This window comes from Vombatus ursinus, unplaced genomic scaffold (assembly GCF_900497805.2).
Source record: "Vombatus ursinus unplaced genomic scaffold, bare-nosed wombat genome assembly UNPS02014797.1, whole genome shotgun sequence".
Taxonomy (NCBI): domain Eukaryota; kingdom Metazoa; phylum Chordata; class Mammalia; order Diprotodontia; family Vombatidae; genus Vombatus; species Vombatus ursinus.
The window spans coordinates 730251-754564 of record NW_020954575.1 but is presented as its reverse complement, the minus strand read 5'-3'; the positions used below and the strand labels follow the sequence as shown (position 1 = coordinate 754564).

The following is a 24314-nucleotide window of genomic DNA, read 5'->3' as shown; positions in this document are numbered from 1 at the left end:
ATCCTTCCTCATCAGACACATTGCAAGTTCACAGTTCAGATTAGCACCTCTTGAAAACAAGAAAATTTCCATTCGAAAACATAACATTTGTTTTTAACACCAAGGAATCTGCTATGGTTCACAAAGAGGCTCTATAGAAAAGCAATGTTATTCTAAGAAAATGGACAAATCTATGGGTAGGAATCAAATGGAGAAGTAATAAATAATACAATCAATTAAAGTTTAGAACTGAAAAAGATGTTTTCAACTCCCTCACTTTAGAGATAAGAAAAGCTAAGAGAAATTAAGTGAATTGCACCAAGTCATGCATCTAAATTAGTGAAAGAGTGAGAACCCAGGTTTCCTTACAGCCAGGTCTAATGTTATTCCTACTACTCCACAATCCACAACTACTTCTTTGTAATATTTTAGACACTTTAGTTGTAGGCTGAAGGCCTAGGAACAGGGGCCAGTTCCCAGTTTTCTGTTTTTGAAGGGGAAAGGGACATGATAACAGTTTGAGACTAGCACTGTCTGTATATGAGAAGTAAAAAGGTCAAGGAAACTTGAACAGAAGGTATCAAAGGTGAACTGGGGGGAAGAAGGGTATGAAATTTATACACTGCCCGAGGGATTACTGGGGGGGAGGGGGGATCAAAATTACTGCAACAGAAACACAAAAGTAGTGCAGTGAGGCTCCAAAAGTGGGAGGAGAAGAAAGGGAGAACTCCATCCAGCTTTCAAGGGTAGGATTCTTTCACACAGCTCACATGATAAATTAGAACCTAAAGAAAGGCAAGGAGGATAATGTAGGACCTCAGGGTAATGCCATATGTGTACTGGTTGAAGAAAAGGGAGATGTTTAGCCTAGAGAAAAAGACAGAAAAGGGGGCAATAGCTATCTTCAAGTAGTTGAAGGGCTGTAATATGAAGAAGAAAATGACTTGTTCTTGACTCTCAAAGGCAAAGCCAAGACCCATGGGTTAAAGTTTCAAGTTAACACATTTTGCCTTGCCAGTAGGAAAAACTCATCAACATTAGAGCTGTCCAAAAGGGAGAATGGACTACATAGGAAGTTAGTGGAGTTTCCCCCCTTACTGGAAGTGTTCAAGCAAAAATCGGATAACCATTTATTGGTTAAGTTTCAAAGGACTTTCTTATTTAGGTATGGGCTAGAACAGATGGTCTCTAAGGTCCCTTCAAAATCTAAGATTCTTGGAAAATCATATATATAGTTCCTTATGAGCATGACTAAATTATAAAAACCACATGGTGCTGAAGGTCAGTCAACAGGATAGAAAACTGCTTTCCCTAAGCCAAGTGCTGCATCCTCATGGAGGTATCTCATTCTGCACTCATCCTAATCCTCAACCCTAGAGAAAATACTTTGTAGCTCCAAAAGTCAATTATATACCAGTTCATCAGTTAGTTTCCTATCACTTCAGCAGAAAACATAATAGATTAATTATACAGAATGAGACACATTTTGAAGCACAGTCCATATGGGAATTTGTTTTGCTGAGCTCTGCATATTTATTATAGGAGTTTTGCTTTTCTATTTTTCAGTGGAGGAGGGAAGGTGGGAGGGAGAAAAAATGAATGATTGTTTTTTGAAAAAAAGATATAATTACAAATTAAAAAGAAAACAGCCCAATAAGCAAGCTGTTTCACTGGCTGCCTAACAGGAGAATTTGAATATGATACCATATAAGAGGGTTCAACTATAGAATTTCTATCATCCTTTTCAGCACTAACATTCTATGACTTTAAAATACAGAAGGCAGTGTGGCTTAGTGGAAAGAGTACTGGAATGGGGTTCACATTCAGACTCCACTACTTACTACTTGTGTGACCTTAGGCACATCACTTAACCTCATTCTGACTCTCAATTGTGTCATCTGTAAACTTCGAGTTACACTAGATGACCTCTGATGTCCCTCCCAGCTCTAAATCTATAACTCTATAAATTCAATAATTGGAAGAAAAAAAACTTAAAATCAAAAGCAGCTTTCTATTCTATCAACAACTTCGATGCCAAGTTCCTTTCAAAATCAAAAGAATGCTTCTAAACCCCATGAAGTATCTGGGTAGCTTTTTTTGCTGCCAGTTCTTATTAAATAAGATTGTTTCTTGCTCCTGGTTCTGGTTTTAAATTTGTATTTGTATCATCATTTCCCTTTTGGAATATAAGTTTCTTCCTTGCATTCAAAAATAATCATAAAATTGTGATTTTCCCTAGCCTATAAGCAATGCCTACATAGTACACAAGAAATATTTAGATCACAGAATATTAAACTTTGGAATATACTTTTCATTTTATAAAGAAGAAAAATAAGGCCCACAAAAGGGAAAAGATTTGTCCAAATTCGCAGAACTACTTAATGGGAGGCCTAAACCAGAACCCAGGTCTTCTAACTTAGATCAGCGATCTTTCTTTCCATTATACTAACTACAATGCCTTTCTACATTAAACATGGATACACTATAAACAGAATGAATGTTCTCTACTTTGCTCTCCCAGGGTCTGCACTGAGCCAGTTTAGTCACTTAGATTATTTTCTAGATGACACTAAGGAAAGACTGTTCCTCCTATCAAGGAATTCACTGCCCCAACAATTTCCTTCTACCAACTTCTTAATCTATGTAAAATCCTCTGAGTTCAAAAATCGGCATTCACCACAGGATGATAACAATGAAAAACTGTTGTTGACCTGGGATCAGTATCTGATCCACCCACTAAGCCTGAAAACCTGCCCTGGAATGGCTATACAGTTTCTGTCTGTAAATACAAAACCCTCTCACCAACTAGCTCCAACCTGTAGATTAACATTTTTAAGCCTTGTACTCTACCTAAACTCTTCCCAACCCCAACCCCCCACCCCCACTCATTTTGTGAATAAAGAAAATGAAAGCCCAGATAGAAGAGCAGAGACAAACTAAAGCCTGGATTTCCTGACTCCCAATTCAAGTTCTCTTTCTATATCATCCTGACTCTCCAAAAGCAATTAATAGCTTATATTTATATAACACCTTACCATTCACAAAAAGTTTTGTAGGCACACAAGTGAATAAGCATCTACAGCAGCAGGACAGATTTGGGTCAAAGAATAAAAAGAACTTTCAGGCAGTGATTGATCAATCGGTATAAAACATTGAGAAGCTATGAAAGGATGCAGATTTTCATTGCCTGGGCATCGTCTCTAGAAGGCTCTTCTCATTTTTTCCTCCCATCTTTCTCTACTTCTCCATCTCTACTAGCTACCTCCTATCTTTCCCCTTTCCTCTCTCTCTTCTAACTTCTAGCTTTCTCTCTCCAGCCCTCCTCTTTCATCCATCTCGAATTTATCTTTTTCATCTTCTATCACTTCTCTGATCACAAATTTTCAGTGGTTGCTAGGCCTATGTTCCAGCGAGATCAATGACAAAAAAGGCCCTATACACATGACAATATTTATAGCAGCCCTTTTTGTGGTAGCAAAGAACTAGAAACAAAGCAGATGACTATCAATTGAGGAATGGCTAAACAAACTATGATACATAAATGTAATATAATATTACAGTGCAGTAAGAAATGACAAATATGATATATACAGATACACATGAAAAGCCTTTGGGGAGCAGATGCAAAATGAAATAAATAAGCTGAACCAGGAAAACAATATATACAACTACAATAATGTAAATGGAAAGAACAACAATTAAAAAATTAATGCTGCAAAATTATAATTGATCAAGCTTTGGTCCCAAATATAAGATTTAAGAAGACACCTTTCCCTGCTTTGTTGCTGAGGTGGGAAATCATAGGCATGGAACACTGCATACAGCATCAGGCCTTTTTTAATATTTTGATTTGTTGTAATTTTTTCTTCATTTTTCTTATTACATGGTATGACTCTCTAGAAGGGGTAAGGGAAAGAGAGAATAGGAGATGAAAACATAAGAACAAAAAATAACAAAAAAAACTCCTAATTTTTTTTTTTTAGTGACATTACAGAAAGTAAAAGAGAAACTTCTCAGCATGACACAATGTAAATTCACAATACTTCCCCACCTCCCTTCATACACTTATGTTCAGGCCAAAATAGAGGTCTAGCTGTTCCTTAATCCCAACAAGTCATCTCCCATCTCCATGTATTCAGAGAGGCTACACTCTCCCACTTCGTTCCTTAATGCCCTCTCATCACCTCTGACTCTTGTGGCTCAGCTCACATGACAATACCTCCTACTTTGCCCAGTTGAAAGGATTCTCTCTTCCCCTCCTTATATTTCCCCAGAGCACTTTGTCTGGATTTCTCCTTTGCCTCATCATACCTTATATTATACTTCTTTTCTTTTCTTTTCTTTTTTTTGCTAGGCAATGGGGTTAAGTGACTTGCCCAGTCTCAATACTGCCCACAGCTAGTAAGTGTCAAGTGTCTGAGGCTGGATTTTAATTCAGGTTCTCCTGATTCCAGGGCCAGTGCTCTATCCACTGTACCTAGGTACCTAGGTACCACTGTACCTAGCTGCCCCAATATTATACTTCTTCATGAGACATATAAATTCCCCTCCACTCTTCAATAAACAATAAACTCTTTGAAGCCAGGGTCTCTTTCATTTTTCATCTTTTTGTCCTTAGAATCCAGTATGGCAAATTAACTCATTTGTTCACCACAACAATCCCACTAGGTAGGGATTATAATTAACACAAGTCTTGGGCCTATGGGCTAGTGCCAGTTCACATGAATAGGCAAAAAGCTACCTATGCTACTTACTCTTTGGTCCTACCTAGATGACCATGGCCTTCTTAGGTTACTTGAAAACAAAAGGCCCAGTGCTCTGGAGAGAGATTGTGGAGAAAAAAGTGGGAGGGGCTTGACACTAAGAAAATAAGGTCCATGGGTATGGCAACAGGCAATCATTTCTTCAGCAGAATTCAATGCTTGCGCCAACATTCTGGCACTGACTCACAAGGAAATATATTCTGAATCCACATTTAATGAATCATAGGATTTGAGGGCTTGAAGCATGACCTTCCAAACAAAAACCAGCACAAATCAAATCCGAACTTTCCCTCTTATGTCCACCATACCTTGGCCTTTTCAGAAACACAAGGATCCATAACTGAAATGCAACACCATGGCTAATGTAGATTCTGACATCATAATATAAAATATAGTTAAATTTCTTTGAATTTTCAGTATCTAGTAACATGGATGATTATTCAAGTCTATATGACTAGAGGGTGAGATGGTGAGAGAAAGATGAGTAAAAGCTTATTTATAGGAAGAGAAGTTTTTCCACTTTAATAAACTAGAGTGGGCCTCAGATACATTAATGAGAGGTTGTGAATTTAACTTGTGGAACTAGTTTAGTACACTACATACCATCATGCCTAAAACCTGCTGGGCATAACTCCCCTGTAACCTAGAACAAGACATGTAGCCCCTCTGGGCCTAATTTTCCTCTTCTATGAAATGACCAGCAGTACCAGGTGACTTCTGAAGTCCTTCTCAGCTCTAACTCCATGAATGCCACAGCACATAGATCACACGCACAGCTGCTGGTCAGGGCTTGACATGAGACAAAGCTACCCTGCTCTGCTCCACTTACTGCCTAAGAGACTTCACGAGTCCAGGCTGCTGCTTCCATGGGTGTAAAAGGAGGGACGAAACTAAGTGATCTCTAAGGTCTCTGTCAGCTTCAAATCCCATAAAATCGTATGATACTCTAGATACCCAAGATGCACACTGGGCACCTGGGTAACAGCCTGCTGGATCACTTAGCCCTCTTTCAGACAGCAAGAGAAGCAGCGCCATCACAAGGATACCAAAGTAGCACAACATTCCCAAAGGCACAAGAGGAGTGAGGAAAAATGAGGAGAAAAATCAAAAAATACCGCCTGCAATGCAAAAGCCATCAAGAGCAAATACTTGGGGCAGCTAGGTGGTGCAGTGGATAGAGCACCTGCCCTCAAGTCAGGAGGACCTGAGTTCAAATCAGGCCTCAAACCAAACACTTGACACTTACCAGCTGTGTGATCCTGGGCAAGTCACTTAACCCCGACTGCCTAAAAAGAAAAAAAAAAAAGCAAACACTTGTTCTTCCTGCTAAAGGAAGACTAAAGGGTTTTTATATACATACTCACAACTCAAAATCTACATGTCCACTAATGTACATCCTTAAAAAAAGTAAACACAAGCTTCCAGGTGGTCAGCTAGAGTCTATACCATATTCATTCCTCTACAATTCACATAAACTCCAAAATTATTTTTGCCACACTAGTGACTATTTACTTATGCTTCCTCAGCTCTGGAGGAACGGGTGTCAATAATTAAATATTAAATAATAAGAGCTAGAATTTATATAAAATTTATTTGACTCTCACCACAACCCTATTTAGAAGGTATGTCAGGTATTATTACTCTTGTTTTAGAGATCAGGAAACTGAGGCACAAAGAAGTTAGGTTATACACCTTGTAAGCATCAGAGGCAGAATTCAAATCCAGCCATCTCCTAACTCCAAGTTTAGTGCTCTTTCCACTATACCACAGTAACCAGAAGATTTCCAGTTTTCAGACACCCGGCAAAAAGGGCAAATACAAAATACAAAGTGGTTGGATCCTTAAGGCAACAAAGTGACAAAAGCCACACAGCATTTAGAAGTAGTTCCACGTGTTTAATAAATAGCTAATAATATTTCTAGGGAAGAAGACTGGCAAGAGCCCTGATTTGTAATTTTAAGACCTTCATTCAAATCCCAGCCCTGCTAGTTGGTGTTGGTGTGTGTGTGTGTGCGCACGCACACATGCATGCATGCCTATGCGTGTAATATACATGTATATGTATATATATACAAATATATACTACTTATGTACATACACACATATATAACTTTGAGAACATCACTTTATGGGTCACTTTGATTACGGGGGTTGATCCAAATGATCTCTGAAGTCCCTTTCTACTCTAATTCCAATGAAATAATATGACTACTCTTAAGGGTCAATGGGTATTTGCCTACTGGCCTATTGGATACCTAACACTTTTCCAGCAGTGACAGAAACAGCAGTACTATACTAACGATCACTGAAATTTTTTTTTGATCTCCTTTGTATAAGTAGTTTCAACTTGGACATGGGTATAAGAGTCAGATAAAGATAAACAAACAGATACTTAACAGTTATTTTAGCCAATAGCCAAAACCATGCCATCATTTTCTCAGATGGGACACATCTCACCAGGGCATATTGCAAAGAAGAGAGGAAGGAAGGGAGGGAGGGAGGGGGAGAAAGAGGAAAGAAGGAAATAAGCATTTATTAAGTACCTACTGTACACCAGGCACTGTGTTAAGCATTTCACAAATCTCTCATTTGCTCCTCAAAGCAGCCCTGTGAGAGAGGTGCTTCATCCTCCGTTCCAGCAACCAGTAACAAATTCCTGCTGATTCTACTTCCACAACTCTTCTTGAATCCATTCCTTCCTTTCTGTGTCAAATGACACCAATCCAGGTCAAGCCTTTACTCTTGCCTGGATTATTACAAGAGTCTCCTAACTGGTCAGTGCCTAACGCTCTCCCCTACGGTGTTTCCAGTTCCTAAGTTAGAGTTCTGTTTATGTCACTCCCATGCTCAAAAACCTCCAGCAGTTTCTCATTATTCCTCAATATTACATTCAAGACTCCCTCCAGTCCATCCTCCACTCAGCTGTCAAAATGATCTTTTTAAAAAGCACAGATCTGACCAGGTTATCCCTCCCCCTCACCTCCAGTCAACAAATTCCACTGGCTTCCTATCACTATCCCCTTCAAGATCAAATATCAAATCCTCTGTTTGGCATTAAAGTCTTTTATAATCTGCCCACTCTCCCTTCTCCAGTCAGTCCTCTTACACCTTACTCACCCCCACATTCTCTGTGAACCAGTGACACTGGCCTCCTCTCTGACACTCCATCTTTCTCTACTCTGAGCATTTTTACTACCTCTCCCCATACCTGGAATTCTCTCAGCCAATCAATAAGCATTTATTGAGCACCTACTATGTACAAGGCACTCTGCTAAGCAATGGGGATACAAAGAAAAGCAAAAGAAAGCCCCTGACCTCAAGAAGCTCACAATCCAATGAGGAAGACACCTTGCAAACAGCTATTTCTGCCTCCTGACTTCCTGGCTTCCTTCAAGTACAAGCTAAAATCACACCTTCTACAAGGATCTTTTGCACATGGGTTGTTGCTATATAATTCACTTAATGTTAGTGCCTTCCTTCTGCTAATTATCTCCAATTCATCCTGTTCATAGCTTATTTGTACATAGTTGTTGGCATGCTATCTCCTATTAGAATGTGAGCTCCATGAAGGCAAAGAGACTCTTGCCTTTCTTTCTATCCTCAGCACTTAGCACAGTACCTGGGACACAGCAAGAACTTCTGAAGTGTTCACAAATTGACTGAGCACTCACAATCTAATCCCAATTTACCTTTCTGGTCTTATCTCCTCTCTATTCAATATAACACAACTGTCTCTCAGTAATAAAAATATTTGACATTTACATGGCATTTTATGGTTGACAAAGTGCTTTGCACACATTATCTCATTTGAACCTGATAACTTTGAGAAAAGTATGATGAACACGATTATCTCCATTTTGTAGATGAGGACATTGAAGTACATGAAGGTTAAGTGACTTGCCCACGACCATAAAAGAGTAACAATAATAATAATAATAATAATAATAATAATAATAATAATAATATTTTGAGCCTCCGTGACTAGAAACTGTAAGAGTCAAGAGAGTGTTCAAAGCCAAGAATCTCTCTCGATACCAAGTCTTTCCACTATACCGCAATGCCTCTCAGAAAAATGAGACAGGTGGTCTGAAAAAAAGTTTTAGAGCTGGGGCCAATGATCCTTATCTATTGGTAAAGGGGACAAAATCATAGAGATTTTTTTAATGGGCAACTCGGCTATGTCGAATTCTAGGTCCTTCTTGTGGAAAGAATTTAGCTACAAAAATTTCAGCCGACACCAACCTGAATTCCAAAAGCAGAAATAAAGAAATCTCCAAAGCATAGGAGTTTGGACACAGAAAACTCCATCACGTGTCACTACCAACTGTTACAACCATCTTTCCAGAGCTCCAGACACACAGTTTAGAAGGCTGCAGCAACTGCACAAAGCTATCACCACAAAAGTACAGCAGCAACCTATACACAACTGTAGGCCACTGGTGCCTCTTCCTCATGAAAGAACTACCTAACAGATACATCCAAAAAAAAGACCTGTCTCCTACAAAAACAACCAAATCCAACGAGCACAACTTTATGCCACAAAGCCAGCTCTGGAAGCCACGGTTTACTTTCTACACTGCTACAATGTTAAACATGTTAATAGGTCCTTCTCTGAAATCCCAACATATTCTAAGGAAAAACTAGTTTTTCTAGAAAATCAAGAGCAGATTCTCTGGATATATATGTCTATTTTTAACCTTTATTTTCTTCTAAATGGGATTCGTACTCTCCATTAGGTCACTGGGTTCAAGAACTAATTAAATCTACCCCCAGTTCAGGGATCAGTCATCATTAGCCAAAAAATTCTGCTTTTTTTTTTTTAAATGTACCATTCATCAAAAAAAAGAAAAAAAAAGCAACTGAGATCTTACCTTTGGAGCTTGTAATACCTCATTTCTTTATTTTCCTCTGCAGAATCCTCCACATCAGTTTAGCAAAGGGCTTGCAGATTTTTCTTCAGATTCCTGCCTTATAAACACAAGCTGCTGCTCCTCCCTCCTGTTTGAGCTGCTTAAAACCCAGCAGGACAGAGATCATGCTTGCCCTGCCTTCCTCCTGGTCGTCTACTAGCCAGACTGAAGTAACAATACTTCTAGATTGCTTCAAACAACAGCTTTTATGGCTTTGTCCCTTATTCTGGTATTTCCCCCCCTCTTTCCCCTGAGCCTATTTCCCCAAATATTTGACTCAACACAAGAGTTAATCGACTTCCCAGAGGGGCTGACAGCGGAGGGGAGAAGATAAAGATTATGTAACTAGAAAGCAGGGCTGACAGCTCTGTTCTTGTTGCAATAGACACGTCTCAGCAGAGGTCACTCTCTCCTAACAGCCACCAGAGCAAACCTTGACAGCCTCCCCTGGCTGCCAAGAGCACACGACAGGCATGGATTGAGGGAGAGAAACAAGGAAGGCAAAGTTTAAAAGGGCAGGAACCAGTCAAAGCAAACAAGAGCATCCAGAAACCCATAGAAAGATAGCACACACTAATCAGGTAATATCAGAGGAAAAAAAGGACTCTCAAAGTCCATGGAAAACTAGAACACTAGGTCAGAGATAACAAAAGCCCATTCAAAGGCTACGTAATTTTGAACAAGACAAATAAACTGCTAAACCAGTGCAGATTCCACTCTGATATAGAGGGACAAACACCCCCAAGGAATTTTTTAAACAACAACAGTCATAAGCTAAGACCCTGTGGGCAGAAACACAACTAAAGCCAGTAAAAATGAGATGTGAAGCAGATGCAATAGATGGTGCTGTGGGAGCAATTCAGATGAGGAAAAGAAACCCCTGGGGCATATTTCAGAGGAATAGACCCAAACTAGTTTAAACAGGGAAAAGGAATCTTGTCTGGAAATGTAGCTGGAATAGGCTTGCATACATATAAAGCCAAGTAAGCACACTCTGACAGGTTCCTTTCAGGAGTCCAACAAAGCACAAATCCATAGGTAAGTGGAAAAGGAAGAAACCCTGCCCTAAAAACAAATCATTTATCTGTCAAATGTCACAAACAGATGCTTGAAAGAGGGAGCGCCACCTTGTGTTGGAAAAGACCAGCCACTAACTTGGAAAATACATACCCACGACTACGCTATAATCTGCTAGTGACTGTCACTAGCCAATTCACCAGAGGCAACTTTGCCATTCTATCTCTTCCCCTGGTACCATCAGGCTGCTCAGGAAAACCATCCATCAAGAACACTTAAAAAATGCAGTTTCTTGCTGATCAGATAGCAATACTCTAAGATATGATAGGGCTACAAGAGACACAAGGTACAAATGAGACCAGGAATAAATACAGACTATCATTTTAGGTTAAAAAAAAAAAACAAAAAAACAACCACTCAAAAGACCTAGTCTTGACCACCCCTCCATGATCATCAGTCATAAGCAAAGAAGGAGGTCCCTGGCTTCTCATACTATTTCTATCAGCCACTTTGCAACATTCATTCAACAAATTTATTAAGCATGTATTATGTGCAAAACATTGTGCTTAGATACTGAGGAAGATTAAAAAGACAGCATGATACAGTGTCTGCTAATTATGGTCTGTCAGTCAAATTTCCTTCCTCCTTACATATATCTGAGAAGAACCAGTCTGGCAAGTAAAAGAAGCCTGCCTCCAATCCAGCAGGCCTCCCTCCCCACCTCTACCTCATGTCTCTCTACTCTCTATTGCTCAGGCTGCCAAGAACACAGTGCTAGGGCCTTTGTTAAGGACAGTTTGTGGTCAAAGAGCTAGCAATAAGCTAATATCTCTCTCTCTCTCTCACTCACACACACACACACACACACACACCCATGTGTCTCCCCCTATGTAAACAGTGTATTAAAATAAAATCATTCACTGTCTTTGTTACTGTGAGTCCAACATCCTGGAAGCCAATAAAGGACTGGTTGCAGAATAAAAGCAGGTCATTTTGCACATCAGAAAATCCACTCATGAATCCACACACACACACACACACACACACACACACACATATCCAGCATTCCTGTTGCCCTCCCTCCTTTTAAAAACATGCTCATTCTAAGGCAAAAGAACAGCCTGGTCTACCAAGAACCCCAAACACAAAGCCAAGGTCCCTTCTCATTTACAACTGCTTCCTAGAGTCTTATCTGTGATGACAGGATACAGCCCCACAGTGAAGTCTCCAAGTTCACAGGTACCCCATCCTCTTCCACGATGAACAGATGGGCAAACACATACCTGACAAAAATTCCAGCTAGGAGCCCACACTGATCCCAGCATTGTAACATGCCAAGCACTAAGGATGACGTAGCAGTTTATCCCAAAGACAGTGATGCATTAGCTGGTTTGGTTGCAATGCAGTCTGAGATATACTGCAGCACACACACGCGCGCACACACACACACACACACACACACACACACTTTTCTTGTACATTATTAGGCCTTTTACAAGCAGGAAGGAAACCTGGCTCAGATATGTACTTCTTGCAATGGCTCCCTTAAATCTATAAATCTCAGTGGGAAACTAAGCACAAAAACAAAGACAATGCCCTTTTGGCTGTCTTGTCCATCAGTCATAATACAACATACTGAGAGAGAAAGATGGGTACAAAAACAAACTGAAATAAACTGGACCAAAACCCAGAGTCAATACATGCTCTAGTCCTTACGTTCCCTATTTATAAAACAGAATATAATGTATTATCAACCTTTCATGGGATGTAACACTTGGTCAAAGACTCAAATGTAAGATGCTTATATACAATCACTGGAATGAAGGTTATTTCCTGTCAGACAGCCAGTTATTATAGATCATTGTTTCACTGCTTAATTACTTGAATTTAACCCATCTGAAGGTACTGAATACATTTCTTTGTGTCACATATTAATTACTAAAAGTAAAACAAAAGATTTGAATTCTGTCAGACTAAGAGAGTTTTGCAACTACCTTGAGATTTTAATTTATCGGGGGGAGGGGGAACAGAAGGATAATGAGAGACTATAGACTTTTCTAGATCAGTTTAAATTACATTTTGAGTCTAGACTCAGTGGCCTTCAGATAAAAGGGACTGGAATGGACAAGAGAGGGAATCCCAGAGTTCATGCAAATGAAAGAAAGGTAAAAGGGGTATTGTTTAATATGCGGAAAATGGTGAGTGGGGTGGCATTAAAAGTCAATCAGACATCAATAGCCAAAGTGTGACCAAAGCCTGAAGATTTGCTGGAGGTAGCTTTAAGGGATGGAATCTTACTCCAGAAGGAATCAGACATAGAAAACTTTAGCTTCATGACATGCGGTTCCTAACCTTTAGGCCTGTTCTAAGACCAGGGTTCAGAGAACAAGTTTCCTGCCATCCAGTCACTCTCAATCGCTCCCTCACCATTTGGCCATCAGCTCCTGTCCAGTTCAGCAACTTGCTCCTTTAAATATTTCTTATTTTGTCTCATTTTCTATCTCTCTTTCAAATTTTTAATCTGTCTTTATCCAATGGTTCCTGTTCCATCCTTTATCCAATGCCCACATCTCTCTCATTCTCAAAAAAAAAAAAACCCTTCACTTCACCCTATTACCCTGCCCACCCCACAAGCTATCATCCTACATCTCTCCTTCCCTTTCAAAGCCAAACTCTTAGAAAAAGCAATCTACACTCATTGCCTCCTCCACTCCATCCTCTCCCACTCACTTCTCAAACACTTTACAATATGATTTCCAAATCCACCACACAACTGAAACTGCTCTCCAAGGTCACTATCATCTCTTAACTGAGCAATACATACTCTTTTTTCTCAGTCATCATCCGACTTGACCCTTCTGAAGCATCTGACACTGCTGACCACTTCCTTCTCCTACATACACTTTTGTCCTTAGATTTTCATAATACTACTACTAATAGCTAATATTTATATAATGTTTACTATGTGCCAGGCACTGTGTTAAGCACTTTACAACGGCTATCTCATTTGATCCTGCTACTATCCCCATTTTAGAGATGAGGAAACTCAGGCAAACAGAGGTTAAGTGACGTGCCCAGGGTTACACAGTTCATAAGTGTCTGAGACTGGATTTGAACTCAGGTCTTCCTGATTCCAGACCCAGCACGCTACAGACCATGCCACCTACCCCTCATTTTCACAACTTTTCGTTCCTGATTCTGCTTTTATGTGACTGCTCCTACTCAGTCTCCTTCGCTCTTCTTAGAATCCCAAGCTTCTTTCAAAGCTCAGCTCAAATGCTTTCTCCTACAAAAAGCCCTTCCTGATCCTGATCCCTACGCTCCACACGCTGGCGCCTCCCCCAAAAAGTTATAGTGTAGTATGTATTTTGTATATATAATGGGCAACTCTATGATTGTTAGTTGCAGAGCAGGTGGTAACCTATACTTGCAGAGGGAGTTTCCTCCTCCATCAGGTGTTTTCTACACCAATGAAATCCACAGGTATGTTCCAAAATACATATGGATATACTTATATATGTATGTGTTATTTCCCTAATGGCATGCAAGTTCTCTAAGGGCAAATTGTTTCATTTTTGTCTTTGTATCCTCCGCCCCTAAAACAGTGCTGACCATGGTAAGTACTTAGTAAATGCTTGTTGATTGTCTTTTTTTGCTGAATCATCATCCATGTCCCCTCCACTGTGTGTAAGTATAGCCCAGGACTCTATCCTCAGTCACTTTCTACAGTGTCTCTCAGTGATCTCGTTAGGTTCCAATCTACATGCAGCCCTCATAGTCTCTCCTGAGCCCCAGCTCTGCATCACCAACTCCCTGATGTACATCTCAACCTGGGTGATCCATAAGTATCAAAAACTATATATCTAAAAAATTACCTTTTCTCTTCCTTTGAATTTCTTTATGTCTTTCAAGGGCATCACCATCTTTCTAATCACCAAGGTTGGTTCAGAACTTCGTAGTCATGCCTGAGGCTTCTCTCTCTTGCCTCTTAATCAAACCTCTTGCCAAGTCTTCTCGGCTCTACCTTCACAACATTTACTGCATCAGTTTCATTTGGCTTCCATCCTAGTTCAAGCCTTCAACACCTCTTCCAGGGACTGCTTTAATAGCTTCCAAATTTGTCTCCTTGCTTCAAGTATCTCCCCTCCACTTGCTCAACAATCTTCAGTAGTTCCTAATCTACTGCCTCCAGAACTAAATACAAATTCTTCTGTTTGGCATTTCAAACTCTTCACACTCTTGTCTCCAATCTTTCATTCCAGACTAATTTTACATTACTTCCTTTCAGCCCTGCCTCTCTTCTATGTTCTCCCCATACACAATATTCCATCTTCCATCTCTGTATCTTTGAACAGGCTATTTACTACCTGGAATGCTCTCAGTCCTTCTCTCCATGTCTTGGAAACTGTCAAAGCTCAGCTATAAAGGACTTTTCTTAATTCCCCCAGTTGTTAGTGCTCCAATGCCAGAAATTACTTAGCTTTTTAAAAATTTACTTATTTGTGTCCGTTCCTTCCCCCAGTAGAATGTAAGCTTCTTAAGAGTAAAGACTATCTTATTTCTGATTGAGTATCCTAAACATCTAGCACAGTATTTGGCACCTAGCAATCATTTAATAAAACCATGTTAAATTTAACTGAATAAAGGCCAAGGGGGAAATCCTAAGACGGATCTTCACAGGCCTTCCCTTAAAAAAAGGTGAAATGAATGCCTAAGTTGCCAAAGGAAGTCTAAAAGGACAAGAGAGTAGATCACTTATCAGAAGAGTACATGGGAAACCTAAAATTGGTGAACTCTGGAGGGCTGAGGGGCAAGAGGTTAAGCAGACCTGACCTAAAAATGAAAGATATTCAATAAGAAAAACTTAAAGAATTTAGGTTTATGTATCATGTTGCCTTTTGTAATTTTTTCTGGTCATGGAAAAGTAAGGTAGAAGACAATTACAGACCCAAGCCCACAAAACCAGTCAAATATACATTATAGCTTGCCAATTTTAACTGATTCCTTAACAAAAGTGGGCCATTGCTTTGGACTACATATTATCTAAAAAGTAGGAGAGGAAAAATTTATAAGAACCACATGATTTACGACAATAGCATTGTACTGAGAGTCAGGAGAACTAGGTTCCATCCCTGCTATACAACTAACTTGCTGAATGACACTAGGCAATTATATCATTACTGTGCCTCAGATTTGTCATCTGTAAAACAAGGAAGCTGAACTAAAAGATCTCTAAGTTCTTAATTGGCCATATCCCAATTAGAACACATAATTTTACTGCAATAAATTGCTACCTACATTAAAGAAATTCCAGGAAAAGCACACACTACCTCTCCTTGAATTGGCTGACCCAATGGCACAGCTTCTAATTTCTGCACAGAAAAAAGACAGTAAGAAAGTGGGAAGAGGAAGAAAATACTGCCTTCAGCAAAAGAACAAGTTCCAGATCTAATCCTTAATGGCTTCTTCCTCTGTCTACTTACTTTCTGGGCACCACAGCACCTGCGTACATCAGGAAAAGAATAAGCGAGCCACAGTGAGAGCTAAGAGCATGGAGAGATGTAAGCGGGGGAGGGGGAATTAAGTAACAAAAAGTAGAAGAATATATTCAGACCCTGCAGGCAAAATTTGAAAGGGCTAACAAAACCAAATCATGAGAGAAAAATATTCCCAAAGTCCATATCCTAGGAAACTAGCAGAGATCATGTTCCCCAAATCAAAACTAGCTTTCTCAATCCAACATTCAGGTCTGAGGGATTCTTAGAAATGAAGGTGAGGAGAACCAAGATGGTGGATAAGGGGAAGCCACCCAGCTGAACTCTACCAACATTTCCCTCCAAACAACTTTAAAATAACAACTAAAATCAAATTTTGAAGCAGCAGAGCTAACAAAAAGTCAGGGTGAGATATTTTTCCAGTCTAAGAAAACTTAAGACATAGGCAGGAGAAGTAGTATGTAACATCGGTGTGGAGGTCTGATAAAGGTATGTCCAGAGCCCACAGGCACAGCAGCAGCAAGAGCAGCAACAGCTTCTCTCAACCCAGAGACAGTGAGGGGGTTGTATAACTGCTCCCTTTTCTGGCACTGGGTACAGCTGGTGCTGACTGACAACTCTATTGCCCATATGCAGTTACAGGTTGCAAATGAAAAGTGTAGAGGAAAAGTGATAGATGATCGCAAGGGAGAAGGGGCCCTCTTCACAGTACCAAAGTAGAGAGGAGTAGTAGTATGCAGCTGCAGGGAAGCAGGGTACCTTCCTTGGTAAAGACCAGAGAGCAGACCTAAAAAGCAATGACCACACCTCTCTCCCAGGATCATACCACCTTGGAAGCACCAGAAACTCTCAGGACCCCACCCCCCACAACCAATTCTGAAAACAACAATACAAAAAGGCCAGAAGCTTTGGACAGTACAGAGCCAAACTTTAACATAAAGTTCAGAAGCATGAAATAGGATGGAAAAATGAGCAAACAACAAAATAAAATTCTGACCATAAAAAGCTACTATGATGGCAGGGAAAACCAAGACACAAAAAAAAGAAGACGACAACAAAGTGAAAACAGCTACCCCTACCCCCTAGAAAAAAGCCTCTAAGAAAAATGTTAATTGGACCCAAGCCTAACAAGAATTCCTGGAAAAGTTAAAGAAGAGATGAGTGGTAGAGGAAAAACTGGAAAAGAAATGAAAATGATTGAAGTGGAGCCAAGATGGCAGAGAAAAGGTAGCTCACCTGACTCTCCCAACTCACCTGAGCTCTCCCCAAAACCCTTCTGAATACCTTTAAATAATACTATAAAACAATTTCTGGAGCAGCAGAACCCACAAAAGGATGAGGTGAAATAATTTTCCAGCCAAAGAAAACCGAGAAGGTCAGCAGGAAAGGTCCATCCCACCTGGGTGAGAATGGAGCACAATCCAGCACAGACTGGGCCACTGCAAAGCACAAGAAGGCCTTGGGAGTCACTGAATCAGCAGCCACTGAATCAGAAGTGACCGCTTCAGAAGCTCTCTGCCCACAGATGGTAAGAGAGCGGAACCACTGGTCAGCAAGAGACTAAGCATTAAGGTAGGATTCTGTTGCTCTGCCCATACTCAGATCTGCATCGCAGTCATAGGTGGCAGTCCCAGGGCAAGAAGGAGAACGAGCATGGAGCCACAATCAGGATAGCACAAGATTCAGCAGATTCTACATTAAAGGATCAGGGGGCTGGAATAAGATATTCTGGAAGGCAAAGGAGCTAATATACAACCAAGAATCACCTACCCAGCAAAACTAAGTATAATCCTTCAGTGGAAAAAATGGACATTCAATAAAATAGAGGACTTTCAAGCATTCCTAATGCAAAGACCACAGCTGAATAGAAAATGTGACTTTCAAATACAAGACTCAAGAGAAGCACAAAAAGGTAAAAAGAAAAGGGAAATCATAAGAGACTTAACAAGGTTAAACTGTTTACATTCCTACACGGGAAGATATTTGTAACTCATAAGAGCTTTCTCATTATTAAGGCAGTTACAAGAAATATATATATAGACAGAAGGCACAGGTATGAGTTGAATATGAAGAGATGCTGTCTAAAAAAGGAAATTAAGGGGTGAGAGAGGAATGTACTGGGACAAAGGGAAAGAGAGAGGTACTATGGGGTAAAATTACCTCACATAAAAGAGTCAAGAAAAAGCTTTTACAGTGGAGGGGAAGTGGGGGAGAGGTGAGGGGGAATGAGCAAACCTTACTCTCATCAGAATTGGCTCACAGGAAATAACACTCAATTGAGTGTAGAAATCTATCTTACCCTGCAGGAAAATAGGAGGAGAAAGGGATAACAGAAGAGAGCGAGGGTGATAGAAGGGAGGACAGATTAGGGGAGGAAGTAGTCAGAAGCAAAACACTTTTTGAGGATGGACAGAATGAAAGGAGAGAGAAAATAGAATAAAAAGGGGGGGGAAACAGGATGGATAAAAACGCAGTTAGCAGGGGCAGCTAGATGGCACAGCGGATAGAGCACTGGCCCTAGAGTCAGGAGGACCTGGGTGCAAATCCAGTCTCAGACCAGACACTTGACACTAGCTGTGTGACTCTGGGCAAGTCACTTAACCCTAATTACCTTGCAAAAAAAAAAGAAAAAAAAAACCAGTTAGCAATATTAACTGTGAAAAAAAAAATTTGAAGCAAGTTTCTCTGATAAAGGCCTCATTTCTCAAACATATAAAGAACTGAGGTAAATTTATAAAAATATGAGCCATTCCCCTGATAAATGATCAAAAGATATCAGTCTTCAGATAAGTAATCAAAGCTATCTATACCTATATGAAAAAATGCTCTCACTATTGACTGAAGAAATGCAAATCAAAACAATTCTGAGGTGTTACCTCACACCTCTTAGATTGACTAACAGGACAGAAAACGAAAATGACAAATGTTGGAGGGGATGTGGGAAAAATGACACATTAATGCACTGTTGGTGGAGTTGTGAACTGATTCAACCATTCTGGAGAGCAATTTGGAGCTATGACCAAAGGACTATAAAACCATCCATACCCTTTGACCTAGCAATACCACTACTAAGTCTGTATCCCAAGAGAGATAAAAAAACAAAAATGAAAAGGACCAATATGCACAGAAATACTTATAGCAGCTCTTTTCTGGTTACAAAGAATTGGAAAATGAGGAAATGCCCATCAATTGGTGAATGGCTGAACAAACTGTGGTATGTGATTATGATGAAATACTATTGTGCTATAACAAATGATAAGCAGGACGTTCTTAGAAAAACTTGGAAAGACATACATGAGCTGATGCAAAATGAAATGTCCTGTGTACAAAGTAACATTATATTATAAGATGATCAGCTGTGAATGACTCAGCTATTATCAGCAGTACAATGATCCAAGACAAATCTGAAGGACGTGTGATAAAAAATACTATCCATCCCCTAGAGAAAGAATTGATGGTATCTGAATACAGATTGAAGCTTACTTTTTTTTTAAATTTTCTTTATTTTTCTAAGAGGATTTTTTTTGGTCTATGTTTTTTTTCACAATATGACTAATACGGAAATATTTTGCATGGCTACACACGTAGTCATAAACTATATCAAACTGCTTGCCTTCTCAATGGGGGTGGGGGATGGGAGGGGAGGGAAGAGGAAAAGAGAGAATTTGGAACTCAAAGTTTTAAAAACGAATATTAAAAATTGTTTTACATGTAACTGAGGAAAAGTAAAATACTAAATAAATTCAAAAAAAGAAAGAAATGAGAATGATGCAAGAAAATTATAAAAAGAAAATTAACAGTTTGGTAAAAGAGGCACAAAAAAATACTAAAGAAAATAATACCTTAAAAAAACAGAACTGGCCTAATAATAAAAGAGGCATAAAAACTGACTGGAGGAAAAAACTCCTTAAAAAGTAGAACTGACCAAATGAAATAAGAGGTACAAAATCTCACTGAAAAAAAGAATTCCTTAAAAATTAGAACTGGGGAAGGAGCAGAGCCAAGATGGCAGAGAAAAGCCAGGAGGTTGCCTGTTCTCCCCAGTTTCCCTTGGAAACAACATTAAATTAAGCCTCTAAATGGATTCTGAAACAACAGAACCTACAAAAAGATGGAGTGAAAAAATTTTCCAGCTTAAGATACCTTGGAGGGACTTCTGAAAAGGTCTGTCTCACTTGGGTAGAAGAGGAGCACAGCCCAGCAAAGTCAGTGTCCAGGCAAGCCAGCATGAGGCTCTTAGCCACAGCACAGATCAGCAACAGAGGCCCCGTTGTTCTGGCTGCAAATTGCCAGTCCATGAACCTGGCACACAAGAGGCACGACTAGGCCAGTTCACTACAGCATAGCGGGCAAGCCGCCAGCACCTGAGGCCCCAGAGTGAACAGACCCCTGGCCCCCAGCACAAGAATCTTGGGACGATGCTCCCTGTGCCCTAGGAGCAGATATCAACTTTAAAAGCCTCAAAACAGACTAAAAATGAGCAAGAAACATTAAAGAGCACTGACCATAAAAAGCTACTATAGCAACAGGAAAGATCAAAATGCAAACTCCGAAGAGGACAACAACGTCAAAATATCTACATGCAAAACTTCAAAGAGGATTATTAATTGGTCTCAAGCCCAAAAAGCCTTCTTGGAAGGGCTCAAAAAGGATTTTAAAAATCAAATAAGAGGTAGGAAAAAATAGGAAAACAATGAGAGATATGCAAGAGAGAGTCAACAGCTTGGAAAAGGGAAGACAAAAATTGACTGAAGAAATCAATTCCTTAAAAAACAGAATCGGCCAATTGGAAAAGGAGGTACAAAAGCTAACTGAAGAAAATAATTACTTAAAAATTAGAACTGAGCATGAAAGCTAATGACTGTATGAGACATCAAGAAACAGTCCAACAAAATCAAAAGAATGGAAAAATAGAAGAAAATGTAAAATATCTCGTTGGAAAAACAACTGACCTGGAAAATAGATCCAAGAGAGATAATGTAAGAATTCTTAGACTACCTGAAAGCCATGATCAAAAAAAGAGCCTGGACAGCATCTTTCAAGAAATTATCAAGGAAAACTGCCCTAACGGCCTAGAACCAGAGGGTAAAATAGTAATTGAATGAATTAACCAATCACCTCCCGAAAGAGATCCCAAAATGAAAACGCCAAGGAATACTGTGGCCAAATTCCATAATTATTAAGTCAAGGAGAAAATACTGCAAGCAGCTAAAAAGAAATAATTCCAACATCAAGAAGCCATAGTCCGGATTACACAGGATTTAGCATCTTCTACATTATAGGATCTGAGGGCTTAGAATATGGTATCCCAGGGGGGCAAAGGAGCTTGGATTACAACCAAGAATCAACTACCCAGCAAAACCAAACATAATGTTTCAGGGGAAAAGATGGACATTCAATAAAATAGGGAACTTTAAACTTTCCTGATGAAAAGACCAGAGCTGAATAGAAAATTTGGCTTTCAAATACAAGGCTCAAGAGAAGCATAAAAAGGTAAACAGGAAAGGGGAAAAAAAAACATGTTATTCAATAAAGTTAAACTGTTTATATCCCTGCATGGGAAGATGATACTTGTAACTCTTGAGAACTGTTATCTCTTTTAGGGGAGTTAGAAGGGGTATACATAGATAGAAGATGTGGGTATAAGTTGACTTTGATGTGATGACATAAAAAAAAATGAGGGGTGAAAAAGGATTGTACTGGGAGAATAGGAAAGGGGGAGGCAAAATAGAGTAAATCACATGAAGAAGCACAAAAGACCTATTACAATAGAAGGAAAGAAGGGAGTGGGGTGAGCATGGTTTATACCATACTCTCATCAGATCTGGTTCAAAGAAGGAATAACATACACATTTAGTTGGGGATAGAAATTTATCGTGCCCCATAGGGAAGTAAGAGAGGAAAGGGGATAGAAAAGAGAGGGGGGCATGAATAGGAGACAGGAAAGAAGGGAGGGCAGAAGTAGGGGGGAAAGACAAAGGGAAGACAAATTGAGGGAGATGGTGATAAGAAGCAAAACACTGGTGAGGAGGGACAGGGTGAAAGGAGAGAGAAAAGTATAAACAGGGGGAAAATAGGATGGAGGGAAATACACAGTTAGTAATCGCAACTTTGAATGTGAATGGGATGAAATCTCCCATAAAATGGAAGTGGAATAGCAGAGTGGATTAAAAACCAGAATCCCACAATATGTTGTTTACAAGAAACAAATATGAAGTAGAGAGAAACACACAAAGGTAAAAGGCTGGAGCAAAATATATTATGCTTTAGTTAAAGTAAAAAAACCAGGAGTAGAAATCTTGATCTCAGACAAAGCAAAAGTAAAAATAGATCTAATTAAAAGAGATAAGGTAAGAAACCACATCTTCCTAAAAAAGTACCATCAACAATGAAGTAATGTCAATACTAAACATATATATTACATATATATATATATACACACATATATATATGTATATGTATATACACACACACACACACACACACCAAGTGGCATAGCTTCCAAATTCTTAGAGAAGTTAAGTGAGTTACAGGAAAGAAAAAAAAAAAAGCAAAACTAGTAGAAGACTTCAACCTCCACTCTCAGAACTAGACAAAATCTAACCAAAAAGGAAGAAGAAGAAGTTAATGAGGTGAACAGAATTTTTAAAAAGTTAACAATAAAACAAAACCAAAAGAATGAAAAAATAGAAGACAATGTGACATATCTCACTAGAAAAACAACTGATCTGGAAAACAGAGCCAGGAGTGATAATTTTAAAATCACTGGACTACCTGAAAGCCATGATCAAAAAATGAGCCTGGACATCATTTTTCAAGAAATCATCAAGGAAAACTGCCCTGATATTCGAGAACCACAAGGTAAAAATACAAATTGAAAGAATCCACTGATCACCTCCTGAAAGAGATTCCCAAGATGAAAACTGCCAAGAATATTATAGCCAAATTCCAGAGTTGCCAAGTCAAGGAGAAAATATTGCAAGCAACCAGAAATAAACAATTCAAGTACCATGGAGCCACAGTCAGGATAACACAAGATTTAGCAGCTTCTACATTAAAGGATCAGAGGGCTTGGAATATGATACTCTGGAGGGCAAAGGAACTAGGATTACGACCAAGAATCACCTACCCAGCAAAACTCAGTATAATCCTTCAAAGTGAAAAATTGACATTCAATGAGATAGAAAACTTTCAAGCATTCTTGATGAAAAGACCAGAGCTGAATAGAAAATATGACTTTCAGATACAAGACTCAAGAGAAGCACAAAAAGGTAAACAAAAAAGGGAAATCATAAGGGATTTAAGAAGGTTAAACTGTTTACATTCCTACATGGGAAGATGATTTTGTAACTCATAAGACCTTTCTCATTATTAGGCTAGTTAGCAGAAAAATATACATACAGAGGGCATAGGTGTAAGTTGAATATGAAGAGATGATACCTAACAAATAAAATTAAGAGAGAGGAATGTATTGGGAGAAAGGGAAAGGGAGAGGTAGAATAGGGTAAATTATCTCACATAAATGAGGTAAGTAAAAGCTTTTACAATGGTGGAGGTGAGGGGAAGTAAATGAACCTTACTCTCATCAGAAATGGCTCAAAGAGGGAATGACATACACACTCAAGTGGATATAGAAATCTTGCCCTACAGTAAAGTAGGAGGGGAAGGGAGTGTGTGACAGAGGGGAGGGCGGATTAGGAGAGGGGGTAATCAGAAGCAAAACACTTCTGAGGAGAGGACAGGGTAAAAGGAAAGAGAACAGAATTAAAGTGAGGAGGTAAGATAGGAAGGAGAGAAATATAATTAGCAATAGTAACTGAAAAAAATTTTGAAGCAAGTTTCTCTGATAAAGGCCTCATTTCTCAAACATACAGAGAACTGAGGCAAATTTTTAAAAATATGCCATTCCCCAACTGATAAATGATCAAAAGATATGGTCAGTTTTTAGATGAGGTAATCAAAGCCATCTATACCTATATATGAAAAAATACTCTAACTCACTACTGATTGAAGAAATGCAAATTAAAACAATTCTGAGGTACTACCTCATACTTCTTAGATTGGCTAATAGGACAGAAAAGGAAAATAACAAATGTTGGAGGGGATGTGGGAAAAATGACATACTAATGCACTGTTGGTGGAGTTGGGAA

General features: G+C 39.3%; 1 protein-coding gene across 5 annotated transcripts in view; it reads right to left on the bottom strand.

The window, feature by feature from the left end:
* The window catches only part of ACACA (acetyl-CoA carboxylase alpha), a 238786-nt gene that overhangs the window by 194397 nt on the left and 20075 nt on the right, over positions 1-24314 (bottom strand). The window contains exon 1 of one of the 5 annotated variants that reach the window (XM_027870544.1): positions 11953-11976. The exons of 3 other annotated variants lie outside the window; for them this stretch is intronic. The gene's annotated coding sequence lies outside the window, so the exon portion shown is untranslated. Of the gene's footprint in view, positions 1-9613; positions 9633-11952; positions 11977-24314 lie in introns of those variants that run through there. One more of the 5 variants, XM_027870543.1, reaches the window with a different exon arrangement.